At 35.1% G+C, this 13,201-nt stretch overlaps 1 protein-coding gene across 1 annotated transcript in view; it reads right to left on the reverse strand.

The window, feature by feature from the left end:
* LOC128656928 (ribonuclease T2) overlaps positions 1-12,524 on the reverse strand; it is a 104,052-nt gene extending 91,528 nt beyond the window's left edge. The window contains exon 1 of the mRNA XM_053711102.1: positions 12,391-12,524. The gene's annotated coding sequence lies outside the window, so the exon portion shown is untranslated. The remainder of the gene's footprint in view (positions 1-12,390) is intronic.
* Positions 12,525-13,201: the final 677 nt, after the last annotated feature.

The following is a 13,201-nucleotide window of genomic DNA, read 5'->3' on the forward strand; positions in this document are numbered from 1 at the left end:
CTGTTTGTAAATAATTTCAGTGAGACACCGAAAGTTTGTGAAAAAATTTGTGAAAAAGTGAACGATTTTTTGTATTTGATCGCATTTGGCGGTGAAATGGTGGCATGAAATATACCAAAATTGGCCTAGATCAATACTTTGGGATGTCTACTAAAAAAAAAATATATACATGTCAAGGGATATTCAGCGATTCCTGAAAGATATCAGTGTTCTAATGTAATTAGCGCTAATTTTGAAAAATAATGGTTTGGAAATAGCAAAGTGCTACTTGTACTTATTGCCCTATAACTTGCAAAAAAAGCAAAGAAGATGTAAACATTGGGTATTTCTAAACTCAGGACAAAATTAAGAAACTATTTAGCATGGGTGTTTTTTGGTGGTCGTAGATGTGTAACAGATTTTTGGGGTCAAAGTTAGAAAAAGTGTGTTTTTTTCCATTTTTCCTCATATTTTATAATTTTTTTTATAGTAAATTATAAGATATGATGAAAATAATGGTATCTTTAGAAAGTCCATTTAATGGCGAGAAAAACGGTATATAATATGTGTGGGTACAGTAAATGAGCAAGAGGAAAATTACAGCTAAACACAAACACCGCAAAAATGTAAAAATAGCCTTGGTCCCAAACAGACAGAAAATGGAAAAGTGCTGTGGTCATTAAGGGGTTAAATAACTTATTGTGCCTGAACACAGTGTTATCTATATGGCCCACGAGTACTTTCTGTCTCTTTGTGTTGAAAAGAGATTTAAAAAGCATGTGATAAGAGGCAGCCCTCAAGGGCTTAGAAATTAGCATATGAGCCTACCTAGGTTTAGTTTAAACTAAGAATACCAAGAGAAAAAAGCAAATGTGATTATAAAAGTAAATTGGAAAGTTGATTAAAATTACATGTCCTATCTGAATAATGAAAGTTTAATTTTGACTAGACTGTCCCTTTAAGTGTGAGTCTTATTTGCAGTTTTTTTTCTTAATTGGATCACATTTAGGTTTACACTGGACTCCTTTATTAAAGGGACACTCTACATATTAGTCATCTACTGTCAGCAGTAACAGTAAAAAAGAAAGTTATTTTAAAATGACTATTGTTTCTAGTTACTTTGAAATAGCTGCCAAGCTCTGCCCACTGATGACATCACAATCTGGGCTGCATCTATGCACTTTGCTGAATAGCATTGACAGTCTGTTGAAGCCAATCAGTGAGTCTTTTTTAACTAGTGATGCCTTTAATGCAGCCCAGATCAGATTGGTAGCCATTTTAAAGTGACCAGAAACATGTCATTTTAAAATAACCTTTTTACTGTTACTGCTGCATGATATAAAAAGGGTGCAGGATGATATTTGCAGCTTAATCTAAAGAAAGGATGCACCGAAATGAAAATTCTAGACCGAAACTGAAAATGACTTTTCCCCCCAAATGATTTTAAAAAATAGTTTTTTTCTATAATTTTATAAATATAAGACTTTTGGTGGTAATTGATGGTAATTGAAAGGGTAAATATCCAGAATGCCTCCCTCTTATGGAGTAGTTTGACAATGTCACCTCCACAGGTAGATAGTTTGACCCTTTCAATTACCATCCACTTCAGGGTATTGTTCTTACTGTTGCAGGTACACCAAATCAGGTATACCACCTTCTTACTCCTGCAATTGAAATAGTTTTTAACTGTGTACCTTTTGCCAGTTTCGGAGTTCTCAAAATGGTCACCCCTATTGATAAAGCTGCAGGGTATGCAGGGGCCATACCCACACCTGTGCATGCCCTTGGTCTCAAACCATGCACCCTCAGTAGTGTTTGTACGTAGTTCACTGGCGGAGATAACATTCCCTAAGGTGACACCCCCTTCTGTAGGAGAGCGACAACCCTGTTTGGTTACTTCCTGTAGTTTGTCATCAGCTGACAACATGGGGATATGTCTACGAATTATCCTGCGGACATCCTCATAGTCTGAGGAATATTGGATCACAAAAGGTAATGGGGAGATAGCTCTCTTTGTTCAGTGGCCCTGTGCCTGGGCCTATTGCTATCTCTCAGAAGGAGTGCCCTATCAATAAAGGTCTACCTCTGTTTAGCCTTGAGGACCACTTCCTGACTATAGCCTCTCTCTCTTAGCCTAGATATAAGGTCAGAACTCTGAAGTATGTAGTCCTCCTCATTAGAACAATTTATTTTGGTTCTTATGAACTGACCCTTAGCAATAGTAAGAGTACGGTACTTTTCTCAGATGATTACTTTTCTCGTGTAAAAGTGCTTTTCTCATTGGTTATTAAGGTTACATCCAAATAGTTGATTGTGTTTTAATTAAACTCAAAAGTAAACCCGAGGCCCCAAGGGTTGTCATTAAGATATGTCACAAAATCCTCAATATCACTCACTTTACCAGTCCAAATAAAAATCAAATCGTCTATGAAACTTTTGACCTCCTCCTGTTTCCCATCCTACCCATCTAGATTGTAAGTTCCCACGGGAATAGGGCCCTCAATTCCCCCTGTTTTTTCTGTAAAATTTTGTCGTACTGTTTCTCCATTGTACTGTTATCCTTGTACCCATGGGCAGCGCTGCAGAATCTGTTGGCGCTTTATAAATAAAGAATAATAATAAAATAATATGAAACGATAAAATAGACCAATGTTGCTGCCATAAATACCATTAAATAAATTCATCCAACAATAAAAACAACTGCCTAATTCACTCTTGCCCGCCTTTGGCTGGGGGACATAATGTAAATCTGGAACTGTAATATTGCTCTCCAATGCATTTCTCTAGGGAGGAGCCTTACAACTAATCTAAAATCAGCAAAACACCTCTAAAAATAGCAACAATTGAGAGTAATTGAGTGGGCGGAGCCCAATAGGATAAATCACACAAAGTTATTGTTAACCTAGCTATGTACATCCAAGTGAATGCTGACTATTATGGTTGTTTGTTATTTTTGTGTTATTTCTCCTATTAGGGATTTGCACCCAGACTACAGGGGGGTGGTTAACTACATGAATCACTGATTGTGAATACAGTTGCCTGCTGTTTTGTAAGTGGCTTGGGATGTGAATGTACGGTACCCACTCCTGTATGAGAGCTTTTTCTTTGCATAAATGTTTTGTAGATTATCTATTTATATAGCCCATCTGATATTTTTTTGTAACAGTGTATAGTTTTGCTTTTTTTTTTTTTATAACATTGTGCTGATTTTCAGACTCCTAAACAAGCCTGAAAGTGTCATATGTATACGCTAGTTTACAGTCTACTGTTTGTCTAATCTGTATTTTCCTATGCAGGGAAGGGGGGAGTAGGAGAGTGTCTGCTTCCAGCCCCTCTCACTGGGTGTCCCATCTGAACCTCATCAACAGGGATAAACTTGGAGCTTCTAAGTAAGTATTTTTTTTTTTATATATATTTTTATTGAGGTTTATAAAGACATATAATAAGGAACATGTTCTTTCACATACTAAAAAGATATACAAGACATTGACATCCATGTAACAAGTAATTAGCCAAAAAGCATTAGTTGTACTATAGAGAGTTGCCTTCAGAACATACTTAAACCAGTTACAAGCACTGACATTGAGATATTAATGTTCAAGAGGAATATAGTTAATAGGTAAACAGAATGTGTTCATACATGCTATTCAAGTGGACGTTAGAAACTTATATGAAAAACCTGGTATTATCAAAATCAGGTTTGATTTAGAGAATAGGGGAGGGTTTATCAGTGGCTGCTATGGTGAAACAAATATATGGTAAATTTGGGGATGTAAAATTTGTATACATTTTCCTTCAGTTTAACCAGTAAACTATGGGGGGGGGGGGGAATAAACGGATATATATATATATATATATATATATATATATATATATATATATATATATATAAAGGGATATGAAACCCAAAATTTTTCTTTCTTTCATGATTCAGATAGAGGATACAATTTTAAACAACTTTCCAATTTACTTCTATTATTTAATTTGCTTCCTTCTCTTGTTATCCTTTGCTAAAAGGTTTATCTAGGCAAGCTCAGGAGCAGCAGAGAACCTAGGTCCTAGCTGTTGACTGGTGGCTGCATATATATTGATTGTGATTGGCTCACCCATATGTTCAGTTAGAAACCATTAGTGCATTGCAGCTCCTTCAACAAATGATACCATGAGATTGAAACAAATTAGATAATAGGAGTAAATTAGAAAGTTGTTTAAAATTGTATTCTCTATCTGAATCATGAAAGAATTTGGGTTTCATGTCCCTTTATGGATGGAGTCTTAACACATATGTTAAGGTTTATATTTATGCACTCAAGGTTATCATATTGTAGTTTAATCTGCATAGACTGGATATAATAAACAGCATGGAATATGCTGGGAAATAGGAGTGGCCAGTGGAAGGCTATAAAACCATAAGCATTCTTCACGAAACAGATCTTAACCTACAAGTAATATGGAGATAAACTGTAAAATCTGTATAATTAAGGATTTGTAAAATCTATAGTCCTATAGAACGGTGCTATACCCCTATCCGACTTTAGAAAATGAAATCTTCTTACTATTTTCATGTCACACAAAACATTTTGCAGCTGAAGTCTATATCATATATATATAGCCAGTTCTGGCTTATAACATATAGTTAAACAAAAAGAGTAAGATAAACGGTATATTAGTAAAATATATAACTTATAAGTGGGGAAGAACTATCCATCGCTATCAGTGAACCCTACAAGTTATTGTGGGACTACCAGAAGCGCAGCCAAGACCGGAACCTAAATTCCAATTCCAATCTGTCAGCAGTCAATAAGATATGCATTACCCGATTCCGGATTTGCCACATTCAATAGGAACGTTTAGAAAGGTCAGTCCCAGTTGCATAATAGTCCGGTGTAAAGGCTGATAACTCAATTGTGGGGATCATCCATGTTCGCCTATAAAGGTAAGGCAGATGCATTCCATACTATACAGGGGAAAATCTGCAACTGGAGAAGACGCCAAATATATTACTGGAGCCGCTGCAAAAGGCCGGAGTGCATCAGATGTTTCCTGTAGGATCAGGCCAGACTCAGCAGCAGGGTTACCTCTCCTGGTTCTATATTTAGCCGCTCTTGAGGCAGGTGTCTCCCACACAATCAGGGCATTCCAGAGCTCTACAGGCACATCAGGTTCTTTGTACCAGGTAGGTACTTTTGGTATCTTGTCAGCATGTTCTGCATGGCAGCGCCTCTTCACCATCGAGCCGCGTGGCTGGGTCATCAAAAGACAGTATACTCTCTGGACATTCAACAAACCCAGTATTTGTAACCTCAACCTCCATAGCGGCTAGGGGTCCATTGGTCTCAGCTACCTCGATCCTCCCAGGATAATCTTGATTCAGATCCCGCATCCGTGCCCCACTTCTCCAAACTGCCAGCGCAGGGCTATCACACATGTAGTAAGAACTAAGATTACCCCGTGCTCAAACTCCAGAAACTTGTTGCTTAACAGATCCAGTAGTCTGTTCTCACGATTTGGTAGCTCCAACATTCTGTCTCCACATGGGCTGGAATATGGCTGCTCCTCGGCAGTCTCAGTGCAAAGCTCCGTAAAACAATAAGGGTTTTCTTCACTTGCTAGTGTCATTCAATCTCTGGACTACTTATTCCAGTTCTATGGGTCATTAGACATATTAATTGCCCAAGTTAACTGAACGGTGGGATATATATTTAATTGTAGAATATAGCCGGAGCCATGGTAGCATGTGACCGTTCAGTATCAGAGCTGGCTCTGCCCCCTTCTAAGTAAGCTTTTAAAAGGGTTTTATACTGGATTTTTAGATCAGGATCTGTGCAAATTCTTCTTTATAGTAGTGTCTATTACATTAAGTTATATAAAAATTGGTGTAAACTGTCCCTCTAACAGAAGAGGAAGGTAAACTGGAAGCAAGTGTCTTAGACCTGCATGCGGCCCCTGGATTGGTAACACAATTAATTACTATTCTTAAATTACCATTAGTGATAAAATTATATGCTCTCGTTCGTTAAAGCAAGCAATTTTATCACTATCGACACTGCACATAGTTAAAGGGACAGTCAACACCAGAATTGGTGTTGTTTTAAAAGATAGATAATCCCTTAATTATCCATTCCCCAGTTTTGCATAACCAACACAGTTATAATAATACACGTTTTACCTCTGTGATTACCCTGTATCTAAGCCTCTGCAGACTGCCCCCTTATTTCAGTTTTTTTGACAGACTTGCATTTTAGCCAATCAGTGCTCACTCCTCAGTAAATTCACGTGCATGAGCTCAATGTTATCTATATGAAACACATGAACTAACAACCTCTAGTGGTGAAAAACTGTCAAAATGCATTTAGATTAGAGGCAGCCTTCAAGGTCTAAGAAATTAGCATATGAACTTCCTAGGTTTAGCTTTCAACTAAGAATACTAAGAGAACAAAGCAAAATAGGTGATAAAAGTAAATTGGAAAGTTGTTTAATATTACATGCCCTATTTGAATCATGAAAGTTTTTTTTGGACTTGACTGTCCCTTTAAAATATCTCAGAAAGTGATGCCGATCCAATCTGCAGCCCTAGTCGCAGCTCTAGTCACAGCTAGGTTGTACAGCTAGTGCTGATGATTGGATCTGCAACATTTTCCCCACTCGGGACAAGCAGTCCTCAATCTATGCATTAACCCCTTTGCTTGGTTATACACATAGCATTGCAGGGTCGATAGTGATAAAATTACATGCTCTAACAAATAAAAGCCTGTATTTCCCCCCACAACCACCACTATAATGGCCCATTAACAGTGTTATAAAAATTGCAAAAATAAATAAATAAACTTATGGACTGTCAATAAAGAGTTCATGAGCATTTCTTGGAATAGAATTTTACCATATCAAAGATTCAGTTTTGCATTGGCAAAACTGATAATTAAAGGGACAGTCAACACCAAAATTGTTATTGTTTTAAAGATAAATAACGCCTTTACTACCCATTCCCCAGCTTTGCACAACCTACATTGTTATACTAATATACTTTATAACCTTTAAACCTCTAAATTTCTGCCTGTTTCTAAACCACTACAGACAGCCTCTTATCACATGCTTTTTTTTTATTAGCTTTTCACAACAGGAGAGTGTTAGTTCATGTGAGCCATATAGATAACATTGTACTCAAGCCTGTGGGTTGTGGCAGACACTGCACTAATTGGATAAAATGCAAGCCAATAGATAATAAATAAAAAGACGTGTGATCAGGGGGCAGTCAGAAATGGCTTAGATACAAGGTAAAAAGTGTATTAAATATAACAGTGTTGGGTATGCAAAACTGGGGAATGGGTAATGAAGGGATTATCTATCTTTTTAAACAATACAATTTTTTGAGTTAACTGTCTTTAAGCACACTTAAGTTTTGGGCTTATTGCATTTATTAACCACTTCATTTAGGCATGACGAGCTATTCTCGTCATATGCATCGCTACCTGTAGGTGGGTGATGAGCCCTTTTTGTCATGCATGGGGATTGCTGATCAAATGTTTTTGGCAATCCCCCGCACTACAGGCCGAGGATCGTTAGTGGCCTAGTGGGCGGCACTTATGGGAACACCAGGGACGTCACCACATACATAAGTGGTGATGTCACGGGGGGGGGGGGGGGCAGAACCAGTAAGCTTACTGTAGCTGCAATGGAGCTGGATGGGGGAGGTTCTTCAAATCCTTCAATCTAAGCTCTCTTAGCAGCTATAAACCTCAAAGACCCTTCATTTGAAAGAGAAAGGGACATTATTATGATGAATTAAAAAAAATCTGATATGTCTAGAGACTCCTGATGAAGGTCATTTTTTAAGATAGGGATGTGGTGGTATATCCCAGCGCCAACTGAAACCTTTTGAGCCTGAGGCGGTGGTACCTAGCTCCCACCTATAAAAATAGAACTATGAAAAATATGCCCAGGCGCCAACAATGAGGAGGTTAAGGTTATATATATGAGTAAACTCTGTCGTGTGCTACAAATATGTGGTAAAAGTGTTAAAACAATTTATTGTAGATAAAACATATAGGAGACGATAAAATGCAATGTTTCATAAAAACACAATATTACATGTGCATGGATCCACGCTAATAAAATATATATGAATAAAATCTTGAGAGCATAAACACATAGGAGAAGTAATCTCGTTAGAGATAATATAACATGTAAATGTGGGTGATACAGATACAATTCAATGACAATAAAAAATACAATTCAATGACAATAAAAATAATTCAATGACAATAAAAATATTTCAATTGACAATGTTGAATAAAAGTGTAACAATATAAAAATATAAAAGTATAAAAATGTGACGGTGATCCAATGTCCAAAAAAAGGAATGTGACAGTGTTCCAGTGTGAAATGTTCCAAAAATGAAAAGAATCAGTGTAAATCCTGTGTTGAAAATGCAAAGGAAGAAAAAATATGACAAAATAAGTGAAAAATATGTCAATCCTTAGTTCACTGAGGAACTGAGAGAAAATAAAATACGTGAAAAAAAGTCAGAAATGAATGTAAAGTGGAATCCCTGTGTACAGTGTTGTCCTTGTCTCTTATTATGTGATGTCCTTATGGAGCCAGGGGGTCCCTGCCCCAGTGGATAATATAAAAAAAGATGCTGAGTGCGAAGGTTTCAGCAGATTTATCAAAATAAAAGTAAAAATAAGATGGTGAAGAAAAAGTGTTGTAAAAAATGTGTTTTAAAATTCAAAAATAGAAACCTGTGGGATAGAAATAATACACAATGTGTAAAACAATTTCAAATATGTACTCCTATTGAAAAAATGCTTACCAGGTCTACGCGTTTCGGCCTTTTCCTAGGCCTTTATCAAGTCTTGATAAAGGCCTAGGAAAAGGCCGAAACGCGTAGACCTGGTAAGCATTTTTTCAATAGGAGTACATATTTGAAATTGTTTTACACATTGTGTATTATTTCTATCCCACAGGTTTCTATTTTTGAATTTTAAAACACATTTTTTACAACACTTTTTCTTCACCATCTTATTTTTACTTTTATTTTGATAAATCTGCTGAAACCTTCGCACTCAGCATCTTTTTTTATATTATCCACTGGGGCAGGGACCCCCTGGCTCCATAAGGACATCACATAATAAGAGACAAGGACAACACTGTACACAGGGATTCCACTTTACATCCATTTCTGACTTTTTTTCACGTATTTTATTTTCTCTCAGTTCCTCAGTGAACTAAGGATTGACATATTTTTCACTTATTTTGTCATATTTTTTCTTCCTTTGCATTTTCAACACAGGATTTACACTGATTCTTTTGATTTTTGGAACATTTCACACTGGAACACTGTCACATTCCTTTTTTTGGACATTGGATCACCGTCACATTTTTATACTTTTATATTTTTATATTTTTACACTTTTATTCAACATTGTCAATTGAAATATTTTTATTGTCATTGAATTATTTTTATTGTCATTGAATTGTATCTGTATCACCCACATTTACATGTTATATTATCTCTAACGAGATTACTTCTCCTATGTGTTTATGCTCTCCAGATTTTATTCATATATATTTTATTAGCGTGGATCCATGCACATGTAATATTGTGTTTTTATGAAACATTGCATTTTATCGTCTCCTATATGTTTTATGTACAATAAATTGTTTTAACACTTTTACCACATATTTGTAGCACACAACAGAGTTTACTCATATATATAACCTTAGCCTCCTCATTGTTGGCGCCTGGGCATATTTTTCATAGTTCGAAGGTCATTTTTTAGTAGTTCTCTTAAAAAAAAAAAAAAATAATGTATTATTTTTTTCTGTATATTCAGGGGATCACTGTGGCAACAGTGAACACCTTGCAAGAAAAAGGTGATTTTATTTATGTACTGCACAATGGGGCGTCTCTAATCTATTTTAACCCCCAAAAGACCACGTGGGCCCCTATTTCACACATGGCTACCCTTGGGCCTGCTGAAAAAAAATCAATAGATAATTTGTGTGGTTCACTCACTGAAATTTGACTAACAATAGGATTTAAATGTAGGTAGCAAAAAAGCTCAAAACTGACTCAGCACTGGGGTCAAAAAACGCTTAGCAGTGAAAAGGATTAAAGTCTCATATTACATACTCTGCACTTTAAAAAGGGAGGGACAGAGTTCCCTACACTACAGAAAATGCTTTGAAAAGGAGAGGGAGGGATGGGTCCTTACACTACAAAAAAAATATTGGTTGAAGAGGGAGAGGTGGGACCCAGCACTACAGAAAATAAAATAAAAATAAATATATATATATATATATATATATATATAAAATAAAATTAACAATTTATAACTAGCAGACTGGCTGCCTGTAACAAAGATAGCAGGGAGCAGCAGGAGGTGGGGAAGGTTAGAGAGCTGTTTGGGGGGGGGGGGATCAGGGATTCCAATACTACAGAAATTTAAAAAAAAAAATATATATATATATATATATATATATATATATATATATATAATAATAATAATAATAATAATAAATAAAAAACCCTAAACTGCATACTGTTAGACTGTTTGCTAGTACCTAAGATGGTGGTGACCAGTGCTGGTGGTGGGGGGGGGGGAGAGATGTTTGGGAGGGATCAGGTAGGAGGGTAATCCCTACACTACAGCAAATAACCTTACAAGCCGATTAACCCCTTCACCGTCAGGAATTTCAGAAGTGTGGTGCTCAGCTACTTCTAATTGCCAAAAAACAATGGCAAAGCCTCATGCCTGTTGTTTCTGGACAAAGTGGACCCCAGAGAAGCTTTAACAACCATTTGTCTTATGACTGCAGAAGTTGTGTGTAAACAATTAGCCTGAGAAACACAAAGTTTGGGAAAAAGGTTACAATATTTTTTTAAAAAATATATCATATTATTTGTTAGCCAAATAGGGCCATCAAATATACCGAAATGGGCATAGATCAATACCATGAGTTGTCTACTTTATAAAAAAAAAAAAAATTTCCATAGGTAAAAAAAAAAAGCTCTGTTTAAATGGAGTGATAGCAAAAATACTAAAAATTCTGTGGGACCTTGGAAAAGTTTTTCTCTAAAAATTGTGGCAGCAAAGGGATTAATAGTAAAAGGTAAAATGTAATTACAATATTGAAAGTTTAGATTTCAATAGTACAACACTGACTTTTACAGTTATGTAAGATATATCAGAAACTGGAACATTGTATTTTGTCTTATGCAATGCAAATTCCCTAAAATGACAAATCTGTGGCTACATGAATCAGCAATTATGTACATAAGTAATGCTCCAAAAGTCCTTTATTCATCTCAAGCAACACAGTGTGTTCAACCCTTTTAAATGACTGGAATATATAGAAGAAAGAAATTTGTTAAAAATAAAAAAAATTCTAAAGAAACAGAGCATTTTAATGTTACTTCTAATTACTGTGTAAAACAGGACAATTGTGGTAGCAATATTATACAGTACTCTAATATATATATATATATATATATATAAAATTTATATTATTATTATTACTACTACTAATAATAATAATAATAATATCAACTCAGTGCTGCTCAATCAATAAAAACTATATTTTATAAATAACTTCTTTTTTTTTAACTCAAAAGTACTGGCTATCACAAATGATTTAGTCTATATATTATTTAGGGTAGGACATATGTGGCAGCGATATTACACAAATACAGATTGAATTATTACTATATATATATATATATATATATATATATATATATATATATATATATATATATATATATATATATATATATATGAGACTACCTTTATATACACTGATTTCAAGCATCTCCCAACTCTACATATTGATTGGAACTAGCAATACTATGAGCACAATTTCTAGAAAAACAAAACAAAAAAACAAACATTTTTATTGTTGCTCAATAACAAACAAAACACAAAGTAAATTTTACAAAAAATGTTCTTTTTTATTTCAAAACAAAAAAAACAGAACTACTAGCTATCCTAAACAATTTAATTTCTCAAATAAAATATCTATGGAAACATACAGCAAATTAATTTAAATGTCAACTAATGAAGAAAGACAACTTTTGATACAACATAAAAAATGTTTTTGTTCAGACGTTTGCAGAATAATCTCCCACTGCTACAAGACAAACATTGTTGCTAACAGATTGTTCTACCCAGTGTGTAAACAGTGCAAGATCTGACTTTATTCGCAGGTAGGTTTGGTCTAAAATAGTGTTAGTGAATACAAAACAGTTTGAAGAACAAATTACACTTTTAAGATCTGTATTTGTCTACTAAACTGACTTAATCTGATTTCCACAATTTGATATCTAGATCACAATAATATGAAACTAATTTTATTTTCTAAATTTCTGTATATAGTATAACACAATTACAATGGGTACAGTTATCTTACCTTTACTGCTGTTTATTCTTGTTGGGAATCAGCTTCAGTACGGGTTTTAAACAAAGCAAAATCCCCCAAAACTCAATTCCGCACTGAATTCACCGGTTATAATACAGGAATTCCTTACCGAGATTAACAAGGTGCCTCCCATAAAATACTCACTTCCTTTACTGCCCGAGCTGCTGATTCTGAGTAATATCACAGCGCCACTTAGTGTTCATTTCAGTAACTGTTACATTCACGGCTTCAATTGCATGGAGCTCAGCTGTAAATCTCCCTGAAGAAAAAACATTATCCCTAAAACGAGCACTTTCACGGAGAGCTATCACAGGCTTTAGTGAACTAATACCCAGAATAATATAGGTACTGCGAAAAAAATTCGATATAGTTAACCCAATAGTTACTGCTAGACCACCATATTCATACTGAATTATATACCGGAATTCCAAAAATAGTTTTATTGTTAAACTTCAATTTAGTATAACTTGTTATTATTGCAGTATCACTTCGCTTGAATAGAACTATGCATTTAAAGGGACAGTCTATTCCAAAACTGAAATGTTTTGTAGTTAATGATTCAGATAGAGCATGCAATTTTAAGCAACTTTTTAATTTACTCCTATTATCAATTTTTCTTCCTTCTCTTGGTATCTGTATTTGAAAAAGCTGGAATTTAAGATAAATAGACGTCCCAAATTTGGTTCAGAACCCTGGGTAGCGCAGCGCTTGCTGATTGGTGGCTACATTTGGGTTTCATATCACTTTAAAAAGATAAATAATCCCTTTATTACCCAGTTTTGCATAACCAACACAGTTATAT

This window comes from Bombina bombina, chromosome 4, assembly GCF_027579735.1.
Source record: "Bombina bombina isolate aBomBom1 chromosome 4, aBomBom1.pri, whole genome shotgun sequence".
NCBI lineage: Eukaryota > Metazoa > Chordata > Amphibia > Anura > Bombinatoridae > Bombina > Bombina bombina.